We start from the raw sequence: 12819 nt of genomic DNA on the forward strand, positions 1-12819 counted from the left end.
CTTGAAATGAGTTTTTGAATGCTTATTTTGGCAATATTTTTGCATACATTTCTACAAACCACAATTTTCAAACTCATTGCCTAAAATAAGTATCCACATCCCTAACATGCAATGTTAGCATTGATTTCAGCATCTTGCAGAGAATCCTGAGCTCATGCATAAATTATATTGTGTACTGAGGCTGTGTGGGGGATAGCTATCCCTCTCAATTATAACGTGGAATTGCCTGTTGTAAATTATTCTTATTTTATTAAAATGTATTTATTGTACAAGTGGACCTCACCTTTGTAATTTAAATGTAGATGGATGTGGTTCACGGAGAATAATGTTGCAGGCCATTCATCTTCCCTCTACAACCCATGAATATGATACAGTAGAAAGGCCACCTCTGCTCACAGACATGAGAGAATGTCAGCTTGTTCCTTGTGCTACTTCACATGTCCACTAAAGTCTTTAACATCTCATTTCTTGATGTCAGTCCAATGATGGCATATTAAATGACCATTTTAAATTGCACATGCCACACATCTACACCACTCCTTCTCTGGGGGGTCCCGCCACCTGACAGTCCTGCTTTGTTACTGCTGCTTGGACTGAAGACGAGGCATTTTCAGGATCTTTTTAGCATGGCCAGCACCCATAGTGGTTCACTTATGGCTGCCTACTACTTAATGGAGCAACTGGAGAAGCAGCATGGGGGAAAGAGACGAGAAGATGACAGAGCAAACAAAAGGTTTGGGTGTAGCACAGCATACCTGCCTACCAAAAAGTTAAGACTGAACAGGAGAGATGCTTTCTGATGGTATGATGAAAGAAACACAACATAAATTACCAGATGGGGCTCTACAAAAGCTCTGATTGGTGTTTCTGTCCCTACAGCCACTATCCCAGATCCCTCAGAATGACAGGAAAACCCAGCTGCTGGGTGTGGTTTCTCTGCACGTCAAATCTCAGCTTTAACAATGGGAAGACACAAATTAGAGGGTGTATGGTCTGGTGTCCCATTGTATTCTCCTTCCTCAGCAGCACTTACTCTGATGTGCGATGCAGCTGCTCGCAGCTGGAAACAGATTTCCACTTCCTCTGTAGTTTGCACATTGGCATATAAATGACATTCAGAGCAGTGCCTGGGTCTCAGTGCTGGTATGAAGGTCATGGACAGACATAAACATGAGACAAGCCCTGCTGAAACCTTTTCTTGTTTTCCTGGGAAGAAGGAAAGGGCAGGAAGGACAAAAAAACCCAGTCTCCCAGACCAACTCTCAGCTTGCTACAGTGCAAGTTTTAGCAGTGAGAGATTAGCACGAGGTGTTGGAGGGCAGATGGGATGCAGATTGCTGCACCTCTGAGCACCAGGGCTGATACAAGGAAATGATCTGCATCTTTCTGAGGCCATGTCCTGCCCTCCACAGCTCTGACATGTGAAAAAGGCAGGAGGAAGCAGTTTTGAAGAGGTCTATTTGCAGCAACACTGGTAAAATGCAAGCCCAAGAGAAGGCAACCACATAAAGCAGCAGCCCTGGCACAGCAAAGCTGATGTGAACCCCAACTGCTGCTTCTGCATCTGCCAGGGCTGCTGCAGATCTCACTATAGGACCCCTCCATTCACACACACACTTCTGTTAGCTAAGTCAGATGGCAGGATGGAGGAATTTCTCTGGAGAGAAGTGCGGTAGATGGCTGCTAAAGCCATTCAACTTTGCATCATGACCAGCAGGTAAGCCCAGGGAGGCTGTCACTGCTCACATCAGCCCCAAGGATGCCTGTGCTACAACTGCCCCCTTGACCTCTGGAGAGGCATGGGATTTAAGGAGCACATAGAGGTGTTGCCCTCCACCCCAATTAGTCTCCACCATCTGTGCTGCATGTCCTGGAAGCAAAAAACAGATCCGGGCTCAGGTCAGGAGATGGGAAAAATTTTCACTCATACACTGCACAATTGTTAAGACAGACGTTCCTGAAAATTATTTTGCTCATTCTTCAGGAGCTTCCTCTGAGAAACTGTGGTAAAGCCTTTGAGCAGACACAATTGCTTCTGCTTGCATTTGTTGCTACTACAATTTCCTTTTTGTCTTCAAGAACTGGTCAAATAATATTAATCCAAAACACCTTTGAAAGACTTTTTTTTTTAAGGCTCTCATCTTTGAGGCAGTTCATAACAAGGCTATCAAAAAAATTTGCCCTGTAATCTGAGGGCAGTTTCTCTTATTTGAGGAGAAGCATTTTAACTCACTGAGAGCGAGCATGCAAAGGAATACCCGACAGGCAACTGAACCTGGCTGCTTCTCTAACAAAAGGGAAAACCTTGTAAGCATAGCAGCAAGCTCTCTTTTTTAAATTATTAACTACCTAACATTCAGTAGATACTAAAAGTGGCATGCTATTGATTTTCTTTTGTCCAGAAACATCACCAGCTTTACTCAAGGGCCCCAAAGTAACTCAAAGAACAAAAGCTGCTTCTATTTTTAATTCTTTCCATTAACCCAATACTACTGAAACATTTAAAAATGCCTTTTGGGGTTTGTTTGTTTAGGTTGTTTTTTTTTTACCTTACCTCTTCATTGTAAACTAAGAATGATGTTGGAATCTATACAACTCCGCATCTTTATGATTTTAATTATCAGTAGTAAGCTTCCTCAGTTTTTTTGGAGTGCATGTGAAATTTGGAGTGGCAGGACACAGAGCATTAATGTCAAACACCTCAGTTCTGATACAACTTTCTTACACTTTTTTCCCTCTGATTTAGCTAGATTGTTTCCAGAAGGTTTATTTTTAAAAAATGTCACTGATACCAGCATGGCATTAGGAAACAAATTAATAAGTAAGTTGCATTAGCTGTTATTGGAATATTCAGGCAAAAGACTGACAGTATGCATGCAGAAAACTGTCTAAACGGAACATCAATGTGTGATTTTCAAGAGCAGAAATAGAATAAGGAAAATATTTTGCTGCATAACTATGCTGAACAACTGTTCTTTTTACAGATAGATGAATATGTTCCAGTGTGCTGCAGTTACGCATTTATTGTTAATACCTTCAAATTATACACATCAGCTATTAAGAATAAAAAAATATATCCTTTTTTACTTTTATGACTAGTCAGTAGTCATATTTTTCCCTCAAAGAATGAATACACCTCAAGAGAACTGTCTTTGTAAACAGTCATTTATTATGATTTTCTAGAAAAGTTTGTAAAGAAACTCTTGGTTTGGGATCCATTAATGAATTAGTCTTATGTAATTTTAAGAGCATAATGGATCTGATACTGCACACAGCATTACCAAAAAGTTTGTGACAGTTGTAAATATTATAGGCCAGGCATACCATATTTTTATTGTATAACATAGGAGAATTTGTACCATGCCTGCTTGTACTGCAGATCATGGTAAACATTGCTGTAATTCCTGTACCTCCCCCTGCAAAGACATCTTTCAGCTCCATTACAAAATATGTTTTAAGAGTTTGAAAAACACAAGTATTTCACTCATCTGACTTTATATACCATGAGCTACTTGGAGGGTTTTAAAGGTAGTTCTCTCAAACTCACTACAAAAGAAAGATTTTAAATCTCTTTTTCACATGCAGAACAAAATGTCATCCTTCCCAGCCAGGCTCACGGAAGAGGGTTCGGAGGCAGTGCCCCCACATGCAGGTCCTTTTATCCCCAGCAACCCAAAGACTGGGCAGACACAAAATGTCAGCCACGTACACTTACATGTAACACCTTCACAGCAGTAGATGAACCTATATAATCACATTCACCCAATTCTTGCTATTCACAAGGAAGAGACACATAGTGTACCAAAAAAGTTCCGGGAAAAATTAATAGAGACAGTAATTCTTTTCTCCATATAGGCTTTGTACTGGTTGGCATAGCTGGTTCATTTAGCAGTGTTTTCCATCGCATGAGTTACTTAACAGAGTGTCAAAATCACTCTGCTCTGCACACCTATACACCAAAAGATCTATGGGTGGATCCATCTATGTATAAAATAGTAGAGCCCACTTCTCTTCTGAATAGAGACAGCTACAGCGGAGTGAACATCTCTATAACTGTATAGCAGCATCCCCTGGCTAGGCTGCCTATAATAGATTGCTTGTTCCACTTCATTCAGTTGGGCTATGCTGCCCCAGAATATGCCTGTCCTGTGCATCTCCCCTGGCTAGTGAGCAATGAGAAGGTGCAATGCCTTATTAGAATTGTCCCCAGAAATGCCTACTGGAGACACAACTGTGTCCACGTAACTGCTTTTTACAGATATGCCTTGTCTGGGCTGCGGAGAGGTGAATTTACAGCACTGCTGCAAAACACTGCTTGCTGAGCTACATACGCATCCCAGAGCCCAGTGCTACTGGTATGCTGCACCTACTGGTATCCCAGTAAAGTGTTCTGACTCAAGACAGGATGACGCACAGAAGCTAGATTAACAGTATATAAAAGCTGAAAAGGCAAAAATCCAAACAGTTAAGAAGAAAAGCACAAAACCACAAATGAAGCTTAGTATGGCTCTCCAATGCTACGGTCTTATTTTCTGTCTCCCCAGAGGGAGTTCAGGCTCTTGCACTGCCTAGTACCTTCTGCAGCTCTGTATATATGTATATGCAGGTTTCTAATGCAGTCTGAGAGGAAACTGAAGGAATTTTACCCCATGGCGTAATGATGACACCTCGATGACACGTAAAGTCCACACCAATGCATTTGACCCTTGGGGAGATGCAATGACATCTGCTGTCAGCCTGTCTGGTATCAGTGGCAGGTCAGTGTCCTCTGAATGGACCTTCCCTGGAGGCGACTGGCCACCACGGAAACAGGTTTGATAAAGAGCAGGGCAGCACCAGGACTCAGCCTTAGGCTGTAGAAGAGACCCATCTCCAGAGGGTTTGGTCTCTCTTGCCTCTTTGCAGAACAACTCCTCCACAGGAGTCTGCCTGAGCTTCTGCTCCAGCACTGAGCAAGTTCCCACTAGCTCCTGCCTCCCCGTTCCCTTGCAAGGGGCTCTGCATCACCCATTGCTCTTTTCACATGCTGGCTTTCTGACAACTCCCCCAGCTCCCTGTGCAGGCCAAAACGCAGAGCCCTGCTGAAGCTGAGGGCACCATGCTGCTCCGCAGCCAAAGCGCTGGGCTGCGCTCCCCTCCCTGCCTTACACCCAGCAGCCGGTGACCCAGCGCTGATCTTATCAAGGAACAGCATGTGCACGGGAAAGAGGGGAGAGGCTCAGCCCCAGACAGGCATATCAGCTTCATCTGCCTCTCTCCTTCCCTTCGAACAGTTTGTTCTGCCTTATTTTCTTACCCAGCCACTCTAGTTCCTTTGTGTCTGTATCTCACAGATCTCACCCTGCATCCTGCAGGCATCTGCCAGTCACACGTCTGGCTCGCCCTTTGCTCGCTCCTGAAGCTGGTTTCCTTATGGGGCCATGATCCATGTCTCTAAGGCTCCCACCAGCTTGCCCATTCCCTCTTCAGTGTCAACCAGTTGTGACACAGGGATAGCTGAGAATTAATTTTTACAAGTTATTTCAAACTTGGCAGCCAAACAGAAGAGAGAGGTTCCAATCACGTCCCCACCAGGAGGGATAATTTGCATCACTGTTAAACATCAGTAAACTCACAAAAAAGAGATCAGTCAAGAACTCCCTCACTGCAAGGAAGGGCTCAATCAGTTTGTGCACAGAAGAGACTGTAGTCCTTGAGAAAAGGATGCAATCCTCATGAAAAATAAGGTGTCTAAGCACTTGTAAACTCTGACTCAGACCTCTCCTGCAGTTCAGACATATCTAATGACCCTCTTCATCCTCACTACCCACCCCAGCTCCCTCCTCCCATACTTGCCCTCTTCTGAATTCCCTGATATTGAACAAGAACATACGCTACATTCATAGTTTGATTCCATTTAAAAGTCTTTCAGCCAGCAAACTCAAATGTATAGCCATCAAGTTTTCCACCATCCTAATGATTCCCACCAGACAGTCCTGTTCTCCACCATCAGCTCCATCTTCTGCTTTCTCTCCCTTATAAAAGCCCAGCCTTAACTGCCTCTCTTCTATTTCAGTTCTCCACAGCCAGGTTTCTTGTATAGATATACCTCTCTTGGGGGTTACGGTCTTGTCCCATCTCCATTCATACCAGACTTCTTCCCATTCCACACTACAGGTTTTGTCATTGTGCCTAAAAACACAAGGGCCAGCACTTCCAGAGAGATGTGGTCACTGGCCAACTGAGGTCACCAGCTACATCAGCTCACCACCCATGTCTGGCGAGACATTTAGGTTGTAAGTGTGCTGAAAACATGTCCCAGCTCCACAGTCATTTTCCAACTCTATGTCAAGGTAGAAGCTAGGCACCCATCACCTGCCATCCACCTCTCCCAACCCCATAGTCTGCTTTTCATGGCACAGAAACTTGTCACACAGATCACGGAGGACCCAGGCCCCTAGTCTGGACAGTGGAAAGACCAGAAGGAGCCTGATGTGAGCCACAGCTCAGAGGCAGCCACAGGGAGCAGACAGGATGCTGGTGTGAGCCTCAGTGACAGTGCATATGCCAGCACACAGTACTTCACACCACAGCTCAGCACTGTGATTCCAGCAGAAAGACCTGCTCAGTCTTGACTCAGGACATGCTTGGTACAGGCAAAATCTTTAGCAATAAAAAAGTAAAAGTTGCCTTTGAAACTGCAATGCTTACAGGCTTCTGACTTGACCCATCATGGGAATATTCCATGGGTGGCAAAAGATGCAACCGCCTCTGACAAAAAGCCAGTATCTTGCCGGCATTCCAGTCCCCATTCCAAACCATGATAACACCAGAGATTTTCTTATAGAAACTTGCCATCATTTTTTCAATTAAAGAAACCCTAAGATGTTTTTCTTATCATTGTTGGAAACAGATAAACTCTTTCATCTGGAATTACAAAAAACCAAATACAAATAAATTAGCCTAAGGCAAATACTTGGCAAAGAAACTCTTAGCCCGAACATTAAAAGTTTGGCTAACTAGTGAGGAACTGAAAATTGAGTAATGTCTACTGCTAGTGCTCCCAGACCCACCTATAATGCCCACAAGGGAGAAGTGGACTGTATTAGCTATGCAAAAGAAGATAAAGCGGTGCATATTTCCAGCAAAGACAAGCTCTTAGTTCATCAGTAGATGAAGAAAAAAAGAAGAAAAAAAATGAAAAAAATACAGACAATCCACATTCAAGGACTGTGAGAACAACCAAATCTTCACAGGTTGAACAGAAGACTGAACAGGCTGCAATATCGCCTTAAGAACAGACTAATTTTCTGATTCAGTGTCACACTGCTACATAGCAAACACAGAAAGCACAAGCTAGTTCCTTGGAAAATGTGTTGGTTAAAAAAAGAATATACAATCCATAACTGAGGTTTTGTTTTTACACTAAAATAAGTCAGAGCATTCATAATTGGGTCTGGCTGGAAAAAAAAAAAAAGCTTCGTTTCCCAAAACCATGCTCAGTAGCTGTTTGTTTGAGTTGGCACAATGGTGAGTTATCCCACTCACAATCAGAAAATAGGAAAGTCAGTCACAGCTTTCAAACTCAATAGGAAGCTCTCTTAGAAGTAAAATACCTTGTTTTGCAATTTGTATAGAAAGTATTTTTACCTAAAAGGTATGAAAGGATTAGGTAAGAATAAAACATGGCTCACTCCAGCCTCTCAAAAAAGCCACTGGCAAATGTTCCACACACTTAAGTAGAACTGGTTGGGTTTCCTAATCCATCAGCTGAATTTTCTATCTGTCTTCCACTGATAAAACATTCACATTCAGGACATAAAAGCAAATGGGTCAAGAACCTGCAGCATGTGGAGCTTGAGATATTTCCCTTTTCACAAAGCATTTGATATCACAGACAGAGAAAAAGCTTTGGAAATAATCAGAAAGACAAAGATAGTATCAAAGAAAAGTCAGGATTTTCATGAATGAAATTCTTACAGTTTGAAAGTCAGATGTAGCCTAAAGTCACTCTTTTAACTTATTAGTTCTTCTAACAAAAAATAAACCTATCACAAGAAATTTTATATCTTTATATAGGATACATATTCTGGCAGACAACAATGCTATTGAAGTACAATAAAAGCTCTAGCTGATGAGCGCTGACAAAAGTCTGGGTGCTAGCTAGATGCTGGCATTGCACAACCTCGGTTCCTCTGAACAAGCTAGGTTGGATACCATCAGCAGTATCATGGTGCTCCGACTCATGTGCCCAGACAAGTTACTTCCAGCACCCAAGGCATATAACACCTGTGAAGAGCAGTGTGTGATCAGCCATCATCCCCATACTTTCCATCTCTTATAAAGATGACCTCTTCTGAAAAATCTGAGTATGCAGCACTAGTCTTCAAAAAATATGGCTCTGAGAGTATCTTCTCGTTTTAGAACACATTAATGCTACGTGTTAGTGTCCTTCTGAATCTTCTAGTTTTCTGTCCTCCAAGGAATATTCATTTTAAGACAATCTCCTGCACCACCTCAAATTACCTTTTCCAGCACGAAACATCTCCAAAAGGCTCAGCTCTCCCATGATATCTAGTATTTATCATCCATTTATTACCCATGCATATGGGTAAAGGGTCACTTGCTCTTCTGCTTGTCCTCCCTCTTTTTCTCCCTGTTCTTCTATACCATTTAAATTTCAGCTTTGCTTACATACTGATCTACTTTGTTTTCAAGGAAGGATAAGGATGAAACATGATGCTGCAAGCAAGACACTGGAACAAGATTCATATGAGATATCAGATCCTGAGTTCACCACAGCCTTCATGCGTGGCTGGAGGAGAAGCATTATTTTTGATGAAATCCAAATTCCACTGGAGCCAACAGCAATCCTCCTCACTAACTTTCCCTCAAGGCCTTCTCCAGTGAATTTCCACTTATCTGGGGTTTCTCTCCTTTTCATCTTAAGAGTCTGTGTAGCCTGCAGCTGCTGCAGGGAGGGGAGCTGGCTCTTACCTAATCCAGTGAGACAGGATCTTTTCTTAGATCCCACTATGATATTGTAACTATTGTTAAACCTAAGTAATCAATCATGCCTGTGAATAGGCAACTGCCTATGAAATTGTTTGTATTTGATATATCCACTCGTTCCCACCCCTCAAATCTCTCACTTCTGAAGATCTCAGCCTGCAAATAATCAAACACAAGAATAATCTAATATGTGATCAACCATGACTGCATCCATGGGACTATGCAAATGGCTCCCTGCGAAGGGTTATGGTTGGACTGCACATGGCTGGACTGTGTGTAGGTAACACAAAGAAATGCATGTATTTCATATACCTACCTACTGACACAGCTTTTATTGTGCCCTAAAAACTAAAGAGGAAAGCTTACAGAGACTTCATTCTCTCAAAAGAATAAGGTTTCTCAGATGATCCACGACATACAAAATATGAACATCTGAATAAGCCAGCAGTTCAGAAATATTGATTTTAAATTGGCTTACATAGGCTTCAACCTGAAATATATTAACTGTAATCTGTCTACAACAGGCTAATAATATCCTGAAATTTCTTTTTCTGTGTGTGTGTGTGTGCATGCCAAAGGATATACTAAATGTCCTTGTCATTTTTTGCCCCTCCTTTCCTAACCTGTAGCCCAAATCATAAACCACTCAATGTACTGCAACAGAGAAGGAAGTTGGTGTTCCATTGCGAACTTGTGCTTGTTTGGTATCCATAGGTATTCTGTTATCATCAAAGATGTGATTTTGGTGTTAGCTCTTTTGGTTTTAACATCATTAAGTACTGTAAACAATGTATAAGTAAAAACATTACAAGGTGCTGATAAGCATTACTAAAGCACAGAGAAAATGACTGAGTCAGTGACTCTCTGGCATGGAACAGTGACTACTGCTTGTGGAATTTTATGAAGTGTTTTACTACCTGTCCCTTTTGCAACCACAGGAAGATAGTAGATTTTCTAATGTGCCTTTACAGCAATACCATTTTAATGAAAGTATAAAATAATTACACTAGTGTACATGCTGTAATTTGCTAAATGCTTTTCAGCTGTACAAAGACACAGTTCTTTTCAAAAATAAAACAAAAAACTTGGCAGCCAATTGCTAGTTAGTGGACTAGAAGACATATTCTTCTGACCTTCTGTCAGATTAAGTTTTCTAAACTGCCTGTACTGCATCCATCTTTCTGTGGCTCATAGTTCATCTATGTAGCATACTACCCACCCACCCCCCCACACACAGAGAATTTTTTTTTCTGTGTCATAGCATTTTTCTTTTTAGCACTAGCATTATATTTAAAAAAAAATGTTTATGTAATACTCTATTTGCATCTTTAATATGTTTTGTTTATTTCAAAAGCCAAGAGCTGAGCATGCACATTACCGATGCAGAAAGCATAGCAATGGAACAACAGGCCTTTATTTGTCAGCTGAAATAATGCGTGCATTCAACCAAATTTTTCCTTTTAAATTAGAAATTAGAAAGTTAAATGTATATGCTAAAATCAGCTATAACAAAAAAAGAGGAGGTGACTGTAGTCCCCTAATCTCCATTTTGAATGCCCTATATGTTCACATAAGACTTCTTAAAGTGTCTGAATTCATTGGATACGTAAACCTTACCGAATTTTTGTGGGACCTAGGCACCTAACTCTAGAAGAATACGTGAAACTGAGGATTTTAGTTTAATTTAATTTCCAGCTGCATCCTTGAGCTAGGCAAGTGATGGAGAGAAAGTGATGGAGATACATTTTTTAAAAAAATCACCAGTGACCCAGAAAACTGCTGGATTTCATAACAATCTTGGGTCAGACATTGATTATTTACCTAGTACAGTAATTCATGCCAAATCATCTGTCTTTAATAATATTTCAATGTTAATTTCATAGTTTGTACTATTGTATAACGTTAGAACTTTCCTCAACTCATCCTGAAATGTTTGACTTTTTGATAAGTTCACACAAGCCCAAAACAAATATCATATGATTTCACATACATACAGGATACATATTCATTGAGATAAGATGTGGAATGATCACTAATGCATAGACATGATTATATAAATCAATTTAAAAGATTTTGATTTAAAGTAATTAAATAATACTAACATAGTGTGCAAAAATGCCATGTAACAGTTCTTGGCATTTTTACAGTAAATGTAATAAAAGGGTACAGTCCTTGACAATAAAACACTTGGTTCTATGAAGATAGAGCAGAAAATTCTTATTAGGTTGCTGATGGTCTGATGCAGCAGAAGTCATGGGACCCACGCGAAGTCTGATTTCCAAAACCTAATGGAGACTTTCCATTAGCCCAAACAGACTTTGGGTCAGACTCAAAAGCATATGACTGCTCACAAATGCATTGTTCAGATTCCTGGCCCACAGGCTCTTCCCTATATGCTAGAAAATAAAAATATCTCATCATATCAAGAATACCACAGCTTCAAGATCTATAAGAAATAAGAAAGTACTAGGTGATACTAAGAAACCTACTATTCTAGATGCATACACTGAGACATAAGAAAATCAGCCATGTCATTTTGAGATGTCCTGCAACACATCTAATGGTCATGCAAAATGCCTTCCTATTGACAAAGGACTTTTCTGACAGAAAGCATACACACTCACTGACAACATGCCCAACAACTCATTCCCATCAGACATTTAAATATTGCAAGCATTGCCCTCTTCCAGGCACACAAGATTGTGTCCAGGGTATCACATCACGAAGGCAGTGGAGCTGGCCACAGTGATGAGGCTTTTTAGTGAGTAATGCCTCTAACCCTGCAGTCCACGATGGACTTAACCTTCCTCTTTAGTGCATTGCATTACAGTGAAAGCAGTGACCAAAAAAAAAAAAAAAAGATGAAGGGGAAGGGAAAGGGAAAAGTCCTACCAGTTAGCCCGAAAATCAGCATTTGTCTTGGATATGTTCAACACTGATGGAAATCCAAGAGAAGTTGTTGAAAAGTTTTTGCATCAGGCCATTTCTCCTCTGTTTGGTTTTATTCATTTTCCTCTTGTGTACCAAGAAATCACTTGGGCTTTCACTATGAAACTAGTAACAAAACTATATGCTACAGATTATTTTCAAGAGCAAACAAAAAAGATCGGGGGGGGGGGGGGGGGCGGGGGGGGGCGGGGGGGGGGGGGGGGCAAAACCAAAAAAAAACCATGGGAAAGAGCTTTCAGAAGTGGAGGCTGGTGACTTGCCAGGTAATGGTCAGAGACTAACCTAATTATACAGGAGTCTTTATAGCAGCCTTGGACATGTTTGCTTCTGTGATTCTGTTAAAGATTCAGCAAAAAGCGGAGCTGAACCACTCATTTAATTGTAGTTACTAACAGGATTCTCAAACAACAGATTTCTCTTGCCAATTGCATTTGGTAACCAAGTGTAAATGAAATTAAATGTCTTTCACGGAGGTTGTGAAAATATAGACTGATTCAGGCAAATATTAGTCTCAAGCTTCTTAAAAGAAGTTTTGAGCTTACACTTTTTGGTCTCGTATCATAATAGGCATGCTAGGAAATCTATTTTCATATAACTTTGTTTCTGAAAAGACATCCTTAGCTGCAGTTTTCATCCATCCTGCTTCAGCAGCAGCTAGGGTAGAACGATATCCTTTATTCAGGAGGGCTTCTCAGCTATGCTGTTGCTTCAGCCCCATCATTTTTCCCCCAAGCTGCCCCCAAGCTCCTGCTGCACAGTCCTGGCTTTGCTCGTGCAGAAAACCAATGGAGGGCAGAGGATGTCTGACAGGTGTATATATCTCAAAACCTTTTTTTCCACAAAATGCTGTTTTTTCAAATAATGTTGTTCACATCTGTG

General features: G+C 41.2%; 1 protein-coding gene across 1 annotated transcript in view; it reads right to left on the reverse strand.

Moving 5' to 3' along the window:
• DHRSX (dehydrogenase/reductase X-linked) overlaps positions 1-12819 on the reverse strand; it is a 167926-nt gene that overhangs the window by 47991 nt on the left and 107116 nt on the right. The gene's annotated exons all lie outside the window — the stretch shown is intronic.

The sequence above is a fragment of the Falco rusticolus genome, chromosome 2 (assembly GCF_015220075.1).
Source record: "Falco rusticolus isolate bFalRus1 chromosome 2, bFalRus1.pri, whole genome shotgun sequence".
NCBI lineage: Eukaryota > Metazoa > Chordata > Aves > Falconiformes > Falconidae > Falco > Falco rusticolus.